The 17143-nt window shown below is 41.1% G+C and overlaps 1 protein-coding gene across 1 annotated transcript in view; it reads right to left on the bottom strand.

Moving 5' to 3' along the window:
• The window catches only part of LOC133619146 (fibrinogen C domain-containing protein 1-like), a 30496-nt gene extending 19136 nt beyond the window's left edge, over nucleotides 1–11360 (bottom strand). Inside the window, exon 1 of the mRNA XM_072915321.1 lies at nucleotides 11287–11360. The gene's annotated coding sequence lies outside the window, so the exon portion shown is untranslated. The remainder of the gene's footprint in view (nucleotides 1–11286) is intronic.
• Between the last annotated feature and the right edge of the window lie 5783 nt (nucleotides 11361–17143).

The raw sequence follows: 17143 nt of genomic DNA, 5'->3' as shown, positions 1-17143 counted from the left end.
GAAAGACAAGACAACGAGGGTGGGAGGGAGAGAGACTTTATAGAAGAGAAGGTTTCCATATTTTAGATCAGACCATCTTAGCTGCGCGATTGAATGTTCTATGCTGGACTGGTCTCATTATATTTACAAAGCTTTGCAAATATATTACAAAATACCTATTCTGTCTCTGGTGGTTCTTCTACTCAGCTTTAAGTGTCGTAAAGAGCTTGGGAGCGACCAGAAATTTGAATTCCCTGGGAGGAACAACTGGTCCGAACGCAACACTATCTATCAGTCACAGCCAGTTAAAAATACCTTTAATAATGTATTTATGTGACTTTTACTAGAATCAGGTGTTTTTGTAAGGTTTGCAAATATAAAAATGTGTTTTTTTTTACTGAATATGACAGTACAACTGTCATGCTAAATATGAAAGTTATACAAACATAACTCCAAAAGCAAACATGCAAAATGGCTAAAAATGCCTTCAACAATGTATTTATGTGACTTTTACTAGAATTAGGTGTTTTTGTAAGGTTTGCAAATACAAAAATGTGTTTTTTTTACTCAATATGACAGTACAACTGTCATGCTAAATATGAAAGTTATATAAACATAACTCCAAAAGCAAACATGCAAAATGGCTAAAAATGCCTTTAATAATGTATTTATGTGACTTTTACTAGAATCAGGTGTTTTTGTAAGGTCTGCAAATACAAAAATGTGTTTTTTTTACTCAATATGACAGTACAACTGTCATGCTAAATATGAAAGTTATACAAACATAACTCCAAAAGCAAACATGCAAAATGGCTAAAAATGCCTTCGATAATGTATTTATGTGACTTTTACTAGAATCAGGTGTTTTTGTAAGGTCTGCAAACTAGAGATGTGCGGATAGGCAATTATTTCATCCGCAACCGCATCACAAAAGTCGTCAACCATCCGCCATCCACCCGAACTAACATTTAATCAAAACCGCACCCGCCCGCACCCGCCCGCTGTTATATATCTAATATAGACGATGCAAGGCATTAGTGAGGTTATAAAGCTTTTGCCTGTTAAAGAAAGGAGACTGATCCAATGCAGCAGAGACATTCAATGCGTGCCACGCTGTCACGGCCCAGACGCACACCAGTGCGCAATTATCTGGGAGCAGGCAGCTGTGTTCACACATGCATCTGTAAGCCTTGTTTTAACATCCTGTGGCACTCTTCTGGGATCACGGCGGACGAAACTGCTCATGCTCAGGGTGTTTGTGGAGGTTCGGGGTTTTGCACAAATGTGATGCACCATGTTAGATGTCCCGGTTTTGTGACTGTCGTAGACATAAACAGCGTCGCAGCTCTTGCAAATCACGTAGCCAGCATTACTATCATCCTGATTTACAACCTCATAAAAACGAGTCCACGCTGAACTTTTCTGGCCTTTTTTTCCCGCTGGTCTTTAGTATTCCCTTTTTTAGTTTGTCGCGTACCACGTTTGCTGCCGGCGTTGCCATCTCTTTTTTTTTTTCTTCTTCTGTTGTGGCATATGCTGCAGGTGCCTGCTCGTTTTTCGTATGTGGGTAACAACATTTAACTATGTATATATATTTACCAATTGGTTTAACTGCCACCCGCCTGAATCTATTTAAAATCTTTATTTTTTTTTATTTCAACCGCCCGACCCGACCCGCGGATAAAATCAAATTTATTTTTTTTGAACCGCCCGACCCGTGGATAATCCGCGGACTCCGCGGTTGTATCCGCAAACCGCGCATCTCTACTGCAAACACAAAAATAGTTTTTTTCACTCAACATGACAGTAATGTTGTTAGAATCCTGAGATAATGCGAATAAAGCAATAAAAATGTATTCAAACATAACTAATAAACCAGGGGTCGGCAACCCAAAATGTTGAAAGAGCCATATTGGACCAAAAATACAAAAACAAATCTGTCTGGAGCCTCATAAAATTAAAAGCCATATTAAATACAGATAGTGTGTCATGAGATATAAATTGATTTAAGAGGACTTAAAGGAAACCAAATGAGCTCAAATATAGCTACAAATGAGGCATAATGATGCAATATGTACATATAGCTAGCCTAAATAGCATGTTAGCATCGATTAGCTTGCAGTCTTGCAGTGACCAAATATGTCTGATTAGCACTCCACACAAGTCAATAACATCAACAAAACTCACCTTTGTGCATTCATGCACAACCTTAAAAGTTTGGTGGACAAAATGAGACAGAAAAAGAAGTGGCATAAAACACGTCCGAGAAAGTCGGAGAAAGTTATACATGTAAACAAACTACGGTGAGTTCAAGGACCGCCAAAATTAGTAGGACAAAACGGCGCTCGCCAAATACTGGAATCAGTGAAGCATGTTTAATATAAACAGTGTGCTTTATAACAATTAGGGAGGTTTGTGTCATGTTTGTCCTCCTACAGAAACTATATTAAAACAAAAAATTGATTTTTTTTTTTTCCCCCCCCCTCATCTTTTTCCATTTTTCATACATTTTTGAAAAAGCTCCAGAGAGCCACTAGGGCGGCGCTAAAGAGCCGCATGCGGCTCTAGAGCCACGGGTTGCCGACCCCTGTCCTAAACCAAACATGCAAAATGTCTAATAAAGCCTGGAATAATGTATCTTTGTGACTTTTACTAAACTAATTATCTTTTATAAGGTTTGCAAAGACAAAAAAAAACAGTTTTTTACTCAATATGACAGTATAACTGTCACACTCAATATGACAGTTATTTAAACATAACTCCTAAACCAGGGGTCGGCAACCCGCGGCTCTAGAGCTCTTTAGCGCCGCCCTAGTGGCTCTCTGGAGCTTTTTAAAAAATGTATGAAAAATGGAAAAAGATGAGAGGAGAAAAAAAATAATTTTTGTTTTAATATGGTTTCTATAGGAGGACAAACATGACACAAACCTCCCTAATTGTTATAAAGCACACTGTCAGCTTCACTTCAGCTTCAGCTTCGAGTATTTGGCGAGCGTCGTTTTGTCCTACTAATTTTGGCGGTCCTTGAACTCACCTTAGTTTGTTTACATGTATAACTTTCTCCGACGTTCTAGGACGTGTTTTATGCCACTTCTTTTTCTGTCTCATTTTGTCCAACAAACTTTTAAGGTTGTGCATGAATGCACAAAGGTGAGTTTTGTTGATGTTATTGACTTGTGTGGAGGGGGGCGTGGTTGGGGGCGTGGTTAAGATATATATATATATAAGAAATACTTGACTTTCAGTGAATTCTAGCTATATATTTTTTTTATTTTTTTATTACATATATATATATATATATATATATATATATATATATATATATATATATATATATATATAAATAAATAAAATAAATACTTGAATTTCAGTGTTCATTTATTTACACATATACACACACATAACACTCATCTACTCATTGTTGAGTTAAGGGTTGAATTGTCCATCCTTGTTCTATTCTCTGTCACTATTTCAGAACACACACATTATACAAATGGGTTGTACTTACTTACTTATAATATACATTATAAAATCAATAAGAAAACGGGAGCTCTAATTTGGGAGTCTGAATTAGGATCATAAGTTCCTATATAAACATTGCGCACTCACGTCGCCTTTTTGTATTGATTACTGCAGCTGTGCACTGGATTCATTCACAAATACAAACTACAACTCGCAAACACTTTAGAGTTAGGCTCCACCATCAGAATGTGTACTTAAACTTATAAAGATCACATGGATATTATTCAGTGAGTTGATTCACCAAAACTAACCTGTTATACAGGAGGAAAAAGCACACAGGACGTTTCAATTGTTCACAGACTGGTCGCTCTCATCAGAATGACAAGACACTTCCGGTCTGCAGGTGATAGCATTCAATTGGGAAGAAACGCCCTACTGCCCCCTACTGACCAATGTGAATACTGATAAATGTGGAATGACAGCTCCAAAAACGAATTCAAACCACAAAATAAAATAAATAAATCAACACAAAAATGTGACACATTATGGGTGGGTCACATATGCATGTACAGTAGATGGCAGTATTGTCCTGTTTAAAAGTGTCACAACATTGCTGTTTACGGCAGACGAACTGCTTTACGGGGGACGAAAACTTGACTGCTGTTGTTGTGTGTTGTTACCGCGCTGGGAGGACGTTAATGAAACTGCCTAACAATAAACCCACATAAGAAACCAAGAACTCGCCCTCCATCATTAGCTGTTTATATGGTGGGAAAGCGGACGTGAGAACAGACTGTCAACACGTCACTCAGGTCCGCATGGAGCTGGAGGGGGCGTGGCCTCCAGCCCCGCCTGAATTTCGGGAGATTTTCGGGAGAAAATTTGTCCCGGGAGGTTTTCGGGAGAGGCGCTGAATTTCGGGAGTCTCCCGGAAAATCCGGGAGGGTTGGCAAGTATGTGCTAATCGGACATATTTGGTCACTGCAAGCTAATCGATGCTAACATGCTATTTAGGCTAGCTATATTGCATCATTATGCCTCATTTGTAGCTATATTTGAGCTCATTTAGTTTCCTTTAAGTCCTCTTAATTCAATTTATATCTCATGACACACTATCTGTATGTAATATGGCTTTTAATTTTTTGCGGCTCCAGACAGATTTGTTTTTGTATTTTTGGTCCAATATGGCTCTTTCAACATTTTGGGTTGCCGACCCCTGGCCTAAACCAAACATGCAAAATGTCTAATAATGCCTGAAATAATGTATCTTTGTGACTTTTACTAGAAACATATGCTTTTTTTTAAGGCTTGCAAACACAAACATGAGTTTTTTTACTAGAGATCGTCCGATAAATGCTTTAAAATGTAATATCGGAAATTATCGGTATCGGTTTCAAAAAGTAAAATGATTGACTTTTTAAAACGCCACGGACGTAGGGTGAAGTACAGAGCAGTTGCATCTCCCAGTCAGCAGCCCCTCCCCTCTCCCACACACAACACAGGAGTTGCAAGAATGTGTTGTTGCCGGTGCTGTAGCCGTGGCTAACAAGCGAGCTCGCTCTGTGACTGACTAACAGTGTTGGGACTAACGCGTTACAAAGTAACGTTAGTTTCGGTGGTAACTAGTAATCTAACGCGTTATTTTTTTTAATTCAGTAATTTAGTTACCGTTACTACATGATGCGTTACTGCGTTATTTTACGTTACTTTTGATGTAGTATCGGCTAGAAACAGAAGCGCTGCGGTGTCGTTCTTCTGAATCTTCCTCTGTCACAAGCCGGAGAGAAGAAAAGAGGCGCGGTCTATGTGTGTGTGTGTGTGTGTGTGGGGGGAGGTGATCCGCGGTTTGATATATGAAACAAACAAAAAAAAGTTGTTGTCACGTTCCGTCCACACACAGCGTGGTCATGGCGAGCGGAGTAACGGAGGAGCTTGAACGCCCCGCGCCATTGAATCGGTGTGTTTATAGGTGCAGACTCGGTTGTGCAAAACGAGGGTTTTAAACACATGCTGATAACGTGCTTGAACCACGTTACGACATCCCGTCGCGCACCCACTTCAGCAATAAGATTGTGCCAGATCTTTATGAGCAGGAGAAGAAAAAAGTTGTGGATGAACTATCCGCTCACGACAGACGGGTGGACGTCCAGCGGAACTATAAGCGCTCACTTCATCACAGCAGACTGGGAGATGAGAAGACACGCCCCCTCTACGAGAGTCACCTTGCGCAGGTGCTGACACAAGCAGTGGAGGAATGGAAGATAAAGATATCCCAGTCACACGTGATAATGCCAAAAATCAAATAATTACAGAGAATGAGGCAGGACTGGGACCACAGATAGGTGCTTTGCACATGTAGTGAATTTGGCATCACAGAAGGGAATCTCAGTCAATAGGATGGAGCGCCTCTTTGGGAGGATCAGGAAGGTTTCCTACTTCCACCCAAGCACAACAGCTGCTCATGTGCTTAAGACAAAGCAAGAAATGCTAAAGCTGCCTGCTCATACATGATGTCCCAACGAGGTGGAACTCCACTTATGATATGTTGGAGCAGCAGGCAGCTATATACTCTGCATTGACCCACAACACCCTGAAGACAAATGTCACCCTGTCTGATGATGATGTGAGAGTGGCAGATGAGGTCCTCCAGGTGCTTAAACCCCTCAAAAGTGTTCCATCTCTACTGAGCACTGAAACTTCACCATCTGTGTCAATGATCCTGCCACTGAAAACAAGGATTCTACAATCCATGGCTCCAAGTGTGGAAGACAGCAGCATCACTCCAGATGTCAGGCTTTATGTTTCAAGGAAGATGATGTTTCTTCTTATGTTGCACTTAAACTTGTTTTTTATTCATGGTCATTGGTCCAAGTTTAAAGAAAGGAGGAATGCCTTTTTATGTTGCACTGTTTTTCATTAATTATGTTAAAAGGAAAATAAAAATGCATGTCAAGTTGATCAACAGATTGTATTATTCTCCAGTGCAATAACAGTACTGACATGAAGGCTAAAAGGGCATTAATGGGAGCTTTAAAAAAAAAAAGAAGAAAAAAAGAAGTAACTAAATAGTTACTTTTCACAGTAACACATTACTTTTTGGTGTAAGTAACTGAGTTACTTTTGAAATAAAGTAACTAGTAACTGTAACTAGTTACTGGTTTTCAGTAACTAACCCAACACTGCTGACTAACGACACCATGTCTATGGTTTGGGATTATTTTAAAGTGTGTCTGATGGATAAAAAACTGGCAATTTGCAATGACGGCAAAAAGTTGGTTATGAGAGGAGGAACCGAGACGTCTTCCTTTAATACCAGCAATTTGATCTCCCACCTCTTCAAGAATCATAAGGAGATACACCATGAATCAGAGGTGGGACCAAGTCATTGTTTTGCAAGTCACAAGTAAGTCTCAAGTCTTTGCCCTCAAGTCCGAGTCAAGTCCCGAGTCAAGACAGGCAAGCCCCGAGTCAAGTCCAAAGTCAAGACTGGAAAGTCTCAAGTCAAGTCCTAAGTCCTGCATTTTGAGTTTCGAGTCCTTTCAAGTCCTTTTAACCACAGACTAATATATTAACACAGATTGTGTATGCTTTTCAAACGCTGTATTTATTTATTAAAACAAGTGCATTTTAAATTGCAGGAAAGAAAATTGTGCTGACATTGCACTTTATAATAGCACTATTAACCAGTCATTTTAAACATTAACTCATTCCTTTACAGAACAAACACATTGAAAAATAAAGTGCAAATGTACTTATTTGTACAAAAGTGTTAACATTGAAAAAACATGACATATACGTGAACATAACAAAAAAGTTGTACTTTTTATATGTCAGGGCCCTATGCTGCATTGCATTTGCAAAAGACCAAATTAGCCAAGAGTCTGTCAGTCATTTGTGCACGATGGGGGCGTAGTATGATGCCACCATGGCTGAAAACTCGCTCCACTGGAGCACTGGAGGCAGGCACTGCCAAGACTCTCATGGCCACTCGGAACAGTGAAGGAAGAGTCTTCATGTTCAATGCCCACAACAAAAGGGGGGAGAGAGTTGTTTTGGGTTGGTGCACTACTTGTAAGTGTATCTTGTGTTTTTTATGTTGATTTAATTAAAAAAAAATATATATATATATATATATATATATATTTCTTGTGCGGCCCGATACCAATCGATCCACGGACCAGTACCGGGCCGCGGCCCGGTGGTTGGGGACCACTGAGGTAAACAACCAACAGTATGTCAGAAAGCTAGCTAAAACGGTACACATATTCATAATATAGTATACATTTTAACTGACCTTTATTTGACTATTTTTGTCTTTTTTTAGGTGGCTAAAATACGCGGTGCTGCTGACCGCCGTCTAACGTTACGTGTGATATATTGACTAACGTAACCCTGCTTAAAAAAAATCACTGAACAAAAAGTATGAATAAGGTAGTGAACTGCAACAGATTCCCGTGTTTGCAATAACGTTATAACGTTAGCAGTGAGTTTACAGCCTCACTGATTTAACTACACAGCAAATAAAAGTCACGTTACTTAGCCAATAAACGTTATCTTACATTCAAAACTTACCCTTCTTTGTGCAACTTCAAATGCCGGACGAAGTTGGAAGTTGTTGCCTCTCCATCAGTCATTTTGGAACCGCATGTGTTGCATACTGCAAACCGTTTTGTGTTGACCACCTCGTAATTTTTATACCCAAACAAAATAATTTAAAGTATCATTTTTTGTTCACTGGCGTGTGGTTTGGACATGTCTTCTTCGTTGGTTGTCCTGCAATTTGATTGGATGAATGCTGTGTGATGAAAACAAAGTAGATCTAATTTGATTGGCTGTTGTACTGAGAGCACACCAGCTGACACACGCAACGCTGATAGACAAGTACACAATGAAAAATACGGAGCGCTCCCGAATAACTTTTTCATCTTTGGGTTTTGGGGAAAGTAGCAAGTCATGTCAAGTCATGTCAAGTCAAAAGGCTCAAGTCCAAGTGAAGTCACAAGTCATTGATGTTAAAGTCTAAGTCGAGTTGCAAGTCTTTTTACGTTTTGTCAAGTCGAGTCTAAAGTCATCAAATTCATGACTCGAGTCTGACTCGAGTCCAAGTCATGTGACTCGAGTCCACACCTCTGCCATGAATACAAGCGGAAGATGGATGAAAACAAACAGCGAAAAAAAGTAGTACCACACAGTTGTCGCTTAAAGACTCCGCCGAGAAAAAACAAAAATACAACAAAAACCACCCCGGGGCGAAAGCCCACGTTGTGGTCAGGGACAATGCACGACGGTGGAGTTTGGTGTGGCTAGTCTGGCCTGCATGGCGCACAGTGAGCGGAGGTGCCCTGTCTCAATGCAGCATGTCAGAAGCTCTGACTGACTGCTAGGCCACTTCAAGCACTCACCACCAGCTTGCAGAACATTTGTTACACTCATACAAATACGTTAGAGCAGGGTAGATTGCAGTGACGTGCGGTGAGGTTGATGGCTGGTGAGGCACTGACTTCATCACAGTCAGATTTACAAACACATGAACCCTAAAGAGTATCTTATTCACCATTTGATTGGCAGCAGTTAACGGGTTATGTTTAAAAGCTCATACCAGCATTCTTCCCTGCTTGGCACTCAGCATCAAGGCTTGGAATTGGGGGTTAAATCACCAAAAATGATTCCCGGGCGCGGCGCCGCTGCTGCCCACTGCTCCCCTCACCTCCCAGGGGGTGATCAAGGGGATGGGTCAAATGCAGAGGACACATTTCACCACACCTAGTGTGTGTGTGACAATCATTGCTACTTTAACTTAACTTTAACTTTACACATACAAACTGTAGCACACAAAAAAGCACATTTAATAAAAAAAAACGTTATTATGGTCTTACCTTTACTTATAAATGCGCCGCTGTTGTGCTGGATTAATGCACCCCCTGACGGGAGTGTTATATCAACTAAAGCCCTCACTTCAACTTTCCACGTGCAAGATTGAATCTATTTAAAAAAGTGTAACCGAGGGTTTATAAATGTGGCCTATACTGTATGAAACTACAAAATAACAAACACGGAGGCTCCAGTTTACACGAGGACCACTTTATTTACCTTCTTTCAAAAACCTCCGCAACGTGACATCACTTCCGCTCTTCAAAATAAGAGCTCAAGGCATATACTGTATAACAGCGCATAACAGGAACTTAACATCACAAAGAGGAAAACCCATAAAAATAGGTTACAAAAGTTATTTAATAAGAAGCCAAAAAGTGCAAAAACAATAATGTTCGTGTTGGAGGAGTTGTGAATTAGGTACACCTGCAGTCTGCAGGTGTACCTAATGTTGTGGCCCTACAGTCATTCACAACTCCTCCAACACGAACATTATTGTTTTTGCACTTTTTGGCTTCTTATGAAATAACTTTTTTAAATAGATTCAATCTTGCACGTGGAAAGTTTAAGTGTGGGCTTTAGTTGATATAACAATTCTACGGCGGGGGTGCAGGAGGCGAGCCTCAGCCATTGCGTCTTTTGCAGCCGTTTTATGATCGCTCAGCACAAGAAATACGTTACACACATACAGTTGTTGACAAAATACACTGTACATTATATACCTCAGCTAACTAAACTATGGAAATGTATAATATAGTTCATATAGCAATACGGTCTCACTGCACAGCAGGCCAGCAGTTAGCCGAGTCCGTCCATGTTGAGGCACTGAGTGACGTGCCTCAACTGGCTGCCGTCTCTTCTCAGTATTTGAACGGCAAATGTGAAAATTCAGCGATTTTGAATAAAAATCATCTAAAACTGGTGAAGTTAAATGGAAAATAACTTTATAGTATAATCACTGGATGCATTTAACAATAAAAAAAAAAATTATTTCTTTTTACATTTTTTTTCTTTCCATGATGGCAGGTGAGGCGGGGGCCTCACCTGCCTCTAGTGACTGCACGTCACTGGTAGATTGAGCCGAGTTGATAATTTCCTGTTATACAGTATACCAGGCAGTCTACTAAAGGAGGACTATGTTATTGTTTACTTTATGACTCTAGTGTACTCTGGACTGAAGGTGTGTGCCTTCATTGTTTTTGTAGCTGTTGTTTTGAGGCATGTTTTTAAAAAAAAAGAAGAAAGAATAATGCACTTTGTGAAAGTCAAAGTATAATACTTCCCATAGTTGTAGTGGGTGCCAGGATTATCTCAGGGAGAGAATGTCCCAAATTCCAAGCTGCTGTTTTGAGGCATGTTAAAAAAAAAATAATGCACTTTGTGACTTCAATGATACATTTTTCAGTGCCATGTTGGCACTTTTTTCCATAACTTGAGTTGATTTATTTTGGAAAACCTTGTTACATAATCAATTCATGGTAAAGTTACATTGTTTAATAATTAGGCATAATAATGTGTTCATTCCACCACTGTATATATCGCTATCGCTTGATATCGGAATCGGTAATTAAGAGTTGGACAATATCGGATATCGGCAAAAAAAAAGCCATTATCGGACATCTCTGTTTTTTACTCAATATGACAGTAATGGTCTTAGAATCCTGAGACAATGCGGGAAAAAAAGCAATACAAATGTATTCAAACATAAGTCCTAAACCAAACATGCAAAATGTCTAATAATGCCTGAAATAATGTATTTTTGTGACTTTTACTAGAAACATATGCTTTTTTTAAGGCTTGCAAACACAAACATGAGTTTTTTACTCAATATGACAGTAATTACCTATTAGCAAGTGAAGCTGGACCAGCTTTTTTCTCTTTGCCTCAAAGCACAAAGTTAAAATTGTTCCAATCAAGTTGGAATCCGAGCAGGTCAAAATGAAATACGAAGTCAAATATTAAGGACGTACTTACCTGTCTTGAAGACAGACGCCAAACTCAAGAGAGGTCAGTCGCCCACTTGAAAGGTGCTGTCACGTCGTCATGGCAACAGCCGGAGGTGGCATATGCTGCCCGGGCGCCAAGGAGCGCCGCTAATCTGATCAGATTGACTTGAGAGTGTCGGATTAGCAACAGCAAGATGTCACAGCCCACACTTCCACTACACTTTATCATCACCAGCTACTGTCAGCACTTACAATAATCAAGTGTTGGAACAACAACACTTGCAATAATCATGAATGATAATTAAGTGTTGAAACAACAACACAATAATAATTAAAGCTGCAAGCAGCATTGGTCGGGCCCGCGTATTTGGCAGGTGCTAGTCCTAAGTGTCCCAATACTTTTGTCTACTTTTAGTCTGAAGTGTCCCAAGACTTTTGTCTAGTGTACCCAGGCCCGACCATAACCAATCTGGCGCCCTAGGCAAGATTTTAGGTGGCGCCCCCCCCCACATTTTTTTTTTACTTACAACTATACCTAATATATAAAGGGGTGGAAAAGTGACTATTACCTGCAGGGCAAACATTAGCTAACCAGAAGGCAATAATGTAAACAAAAAACACCTGCTTAAAAGATCTAATACAAATGTCCCTGAGGAATGTAAGGTGGGAGTACTGTAATTACCTAACGTTAAATTATTATTTTCCATGACAATTTAGCCCCCTCCACAATATTAACCCGACGTTAAAACAGAACTAGCTATTTATTGATTAGAAATTGCCGAATCATGTAACATTAGCTTAATGCTAAAAAGCCAGGTTACTATCACATTCTGTAACAGACAAATCATTTCATGTAGGCTAACGTTACCTACCTGCTACCTCTGTCTTTTTCTCGTTTCTCCTCCTCTTCCTTTCTCTTTTTTCTTCCCTGGGCACCTGACAGTTTTGGCCGTTTTGACATTTTGTGTTGATTTTTTTGATGTGGTGGCGTCCAAAAAGAGTCATGATACGGGAAGGGTGGGGGCGCACCGGGGGGGGGGGCGTAATGTTGTAACAAATAATATTTCTATTATATAGGCTTTACTTTGCATTTTAATTAACGTGGGATTATTTTTTGTATTTAGAAATAATAGTACCAACTTTTTTTTTTTTTTCTCCAACATTTGTGGCACTGGCGTGGCGCCCCCTGATGGACGGCGCCCTTAGCATTTGCCTATACGGCCTATGCCACGGGCCGGCCCTGGTCACAGCCCACACTTCCACGACACTTTATCATCACCAACTACTGTCAGCACTTACAATAATCAAGTGTTGAAACAACAACACTTGCAATAATCAAGAATGATAATTAAGTGTTGAAACAACAACACAATAATAATTAAAGCTGCAAGCAGCATTGGTCGGGCCCGCGTCTTTGGCAGGTGCTAGTCCTAAGTGTCCCAATACTTTTGTCTACTTTTAGTCTGAAGTGTCCCAAGACTTTTGTCTAGTGTACCTACCTTGTCTGCATTGTGTGGGCACTAGAGATGCGCGGTTTGCGGACACAACCGCGGAGTCCGCGGATTATCCGCGGATCGGGCGGATGAAATAAAAAAAAATAAGATTTTATCCGCTCGCGGGTCGGGTCGGGCGGATTAATTAGATTTTTTTTTTTTTTTTTTTTTTTTTTTGCGGGTGGCAGTTAAACCAATTGGGAAATATACAGGTAAAAGCCAGTTAATTAGAATATTTTGAAAAACTTGATTTATTTCAGTAATTGCATTCAAAAGGTGTAACTTGTACATTATATTTATTCATTGCACACAGACTGATGCATTCAAATGTTTATTTCATTTAATTTTGATGATTTGAAGTGGCAACAAATGAAAATCCAAAATTCCGTGTGTCACAAAATTAGAATATTACTTAAGGCTAATACAAAAAAGGGATTTTTAGAAATGTTGGCCAACTAAAAAGTATGAAAATGAAAAATATGAGCATGTACAATACTCAATACTTGGTTGGAGCTCCTTTTGCCTCAATTACTGCGTTAATGCGGCGTGGCATGGAGTCGATGAGTTTCTGGCACTGCTCAGGTGTTATGAGAGCCCAGGTTGCTCTGATAGTGGCCTTCAACTCTTCTGCGTTTTTGGGTCTGGCATTCTGCATCTTCCTTTTCACAATACCCCACAGATTTTCTATGGGGCTAAGGTCAGGGGAGTTGGCGGGCCAATTTAGAACAGAAATACCATGGTCCGTAAACCAGGCACGGGTAGATTTTGCGCTGTGTGCAGGCGCCAAGTCCTGTTGGAACTTGAAATCTCCATCTCCATAGAGCAGGTCAGCAGCAGGAAGCATGAAGTGCTCTAAAACTTGCTGGTAGACGGCTGCGTTGACCCTGGATCTCAGGAAACAGAGTGGACCGACACCAGCAGATGACATGGCACCCCAAACCATCACTGATGGTGGAAACTTTACACTAGACTTCAGGCAATGTGGATCCTGTGCCTCTCCTGTCTTCCTCCAGACTCTGGGACCTCGATTTCCAAAGGAAATGCAAAATTTGCATGGTTGGGTGATGGTTTGGGGTGCCATGTCATCTGCTGGTGTCGGTCCACTCTGTTTCCTGAGATCCAGGGTCAACGCAGCCGTCTACCAGCAAGTTTTAGAGCACTTCATGCTTCCTGCTGCTGACCTGCTCTATGGAGATGGAGATTTCAAGTTCCAACAGGACTTGGCGCCTGCACACAGCGCAAAATCTACCCGTGCCTGGTTTACGGACCATGGTATTTCTGTTCTAAATTGGCCCGCCAACTCCCCTGACCTTAGCCCCATAGAAAATCTGTGGGGTATTGTGAAAAGGAAGATGCAGAATGCCAGACCCAAAAACGCAGAAGAGTTGAAGGCCACTATCAGAGCAACCTGGGCTCTCATAACACCTGAGCAGTGCCAGAAACTCATCGACTCCATGCCACGCCGCATTAACGCAGTAATTGAGGCAAAAGGAGCTCCAACCAAGTATTGAGTATTGTACATGCTCATATTTTTCATTTTCATACTTTTCAGTTGGCCAACATTTCTAAAAATCCCTTTTTTGTATTAGCCTTAAGTAATATTCTAATTTTGTGACACACGGAATTTTGGATTTTCTTTTGTTGCCACTTCAAATCATCAAAATTAAATGAAATAAACATTTGAATGCATCAGTCTGTGTGCAATGAATAAATATAATGTACAAGTTACACCTTTTGAATGCAATTACTGAAATAAATCAAGTTTTTCAAAATATTCTAATTTACTGGCTTTTACCTGTATATACATAGTTAAATGTTGTTACCCACATACGAAAAACGAGCAGGCACCTGCAGCATATGCCACAACAGAAGAAGAAAAAAAGAAAAGAGATGGACACTTTTACGGAGCGGAGAAGGGACGCCTCGCCGGGGTCCGGGACCGAGGCCCCTTCCCCCGAGAGGGCCCCACCGGGAGCCGTAGCTGAGGCGATCCGCGAGAAGGCCCCGACGCACGTCCAGGGTCACCACCGCGCCCACCGCACCGACACCCCGCCTCGTCCGCTTTCGCCGCAGCAGGTAAGCAGCTTACCTGCCCGCCACCCCCGTGGCCGCGGGCTCGTAACATGGGTCACTCCGCGCGCTCCGCCCGCGCAGCTTACCTGCTTGCCACCCCTGTTGCCGGGGGCGCGTAACAGGGGTCACTCCGCGCGCAGTGCGCTCACGAAAGGGGTGGGGCTCACCCTGGTTGATATAGACAGCAGGACGGTGGCCATGGAAGTCGGAACCCGCTAAGGAGTGTGTAACAACCCACCTGCCGAATCAACTAGCCCTGAAAATGGATGGCGCTGGAGCGTCGGGCCCATACCTGGCCGTCGCCGGCAGCGAGACGCGCTTGGAGGTGCGCTCAGCGCGGCTCCCATATGATTGCGCACTGGTGTGCGTCTGGGTCGTGACAGCGTGGCACGCGCAAGTCTGTGCTGCATTGGATCAGTCTCCTTTCTTTAACAGGAAAAAGCTTTATAATCTCACCATACCTGCCAACTTTTAAAACCTAGTAGCCAGGGTCCAAGGGCCACAGGCCCCGGTAGGTCCAGGACAAAGTCCTGGTGGAGGGTTCAGGGCTTCGCCCCCCGACGCAAAATGATTATTAGCATTCAGACAGGTTAAAATGTTGCTAAAACCATCACTTTTCTATCAGTCACAGTGACTTTTCAAAACAAAAATATTACAGCAAAAATCATATGGGTTGATTGACATGTTTATTCTGTAAGCTAACTTCAATAGTTTGAAATTATTTTGACAGTTAATGCCAGTTATCCTGTCAACCTTTCACAAGACTTCAATTTGTTAATTGAAAGTATAAATAGTATAAACACTTTTAACAGTATGTCGTGCTGTGAAATACAGCCGACACGCGCACCAAACACGAACCAAGGCCATGGTGCAAGAGAACAAATGACTTCTTTCATTTAAGGTTTGTGATAAACCATCAAACTCATTCGTTAAAAGGACTCTATAGTAATATAAAGCAAATTTTTCTGGACATTATCATGCAAGAAAAGTTTATTTTTGGGATCGCGATCACCGCGTAATGATTTTTAAAGGTTGCATTACATTATTAACTGTCCCATGTGATCAGCCAGTGCGATTGGAAGTCCATGCTCAATTATTGCCTCCGTAAATAAAACTTCGGCATTTATCACATCCAAAGAATCTGTTTGGGCGACGAAAAACGTTGAAAGTTTTCCACTTGTATCGCTAGCAACGGCATTAGACTTGTGTTTTTTTGTCCCAACGTGGTCTTTTACATCGCTAATTCCTCCGTGTCCGATCGAAAAATCTTGTCTGCACAAGGTGCAATTCGCGTAGTTTTCACCCTTTTTTTTTTTTTTTTATTAATATTAGATATATAACAACGGGCGGATGGCGGGCGGGTGCAGTTCTGATCAAACGTTACATCGGGTGGATGGCGGATGGTTGACGACTTTCTGACGCGGTTGCGGATGAAATAAATTGCCTATCCGCGCATCTCTAGTGGGCACGTTGGTGCTTCCTGCTTTTAAGCAGCCATCTTAAAAAAACAGCAGCGCAGCAGCATCAGCGCAGCGGGTCTTTGAAGGGTCATAAAATCAAAACCGGAGCAGGTATTAAAACTCTGTTCTGTTATTTTATACACAAGGGTTTAATCTCTCTCCTGTGTTAGTTTGAAGCCGAAACGACAAACGCGCTCAGAGGAAGGTGACCGGTTTTTACAAAAACAATTGTTTTGAAGGGGGAATAGCAAACTTCCTGTTGATTTTTGCTGGGGGTTGTCAATTTATGAAATATAGGTCTAAGTGAGACCTACATAGAGGTTTTTGTTTCATGTCTCTCCGACCTTCCCAGGGAGAGTTACAGGCAGTTTTGTCAGTTTTTTCATCCGAGGAGCACTTTTTTGTGCGTTTCATTAAAAAATTGCGCTAGAGCACAATTTTGAGATTTGAGGTTAGGTTTTTTTATTAGATTGCAATTTTTTTCCTGATGTGTGCGTTCAGTTCGGTGAGTTTTGAAGCATGTTAAGGGGGTCAAATTACAGCTCAAAGAGGCAAAAGTGACTGTTTTTAGTACTTTTTTGTCTTGAAGGGGGAATTGCCAACTTCCTGTTGATTTTTGCCCGAGGAAATTAATTAATGAAAAGTAGGGCTAAGTGAGCCCTACATAGAGGTTTTTGTTTCATGTCTCTACAACATTCGTACTGGGAGTTATAAGCAGTTTTCTTTCTAGGGGGCGCTAGAGCGCAATTTTGAGTTTTGGGGTTCGGTTTTTTTATTAAAAGACAATTTTTGCAAAATATGGTGAGTTTTGAAGCATGTTAAGTGGGTCAAATTAGTGCTCAAAGAGAGGGCGGAATAA

The sequence above is a fragment of the Nerophis lumbriciformis genome, linkage group LG20 (genome assembly GCF_033978685.3).
Source record: "Nerophis lumbriciformis linkage group LG20, RoL_Nlum_v2.1, whole genome shotgun sequence".
Classification (NCBI taxonomy): Eukaryota; Metazoa; Chordata; class Actinopteri; order Syngnathiformes; family Syngnathidae; genus Nerophis; species Nerophis lumbriciformis.
The sequence above is the reverse complement of the archived record's forward strand: the minus strand, read 5'-3'. Positions and strand labels throughout refer to the sequence as shown.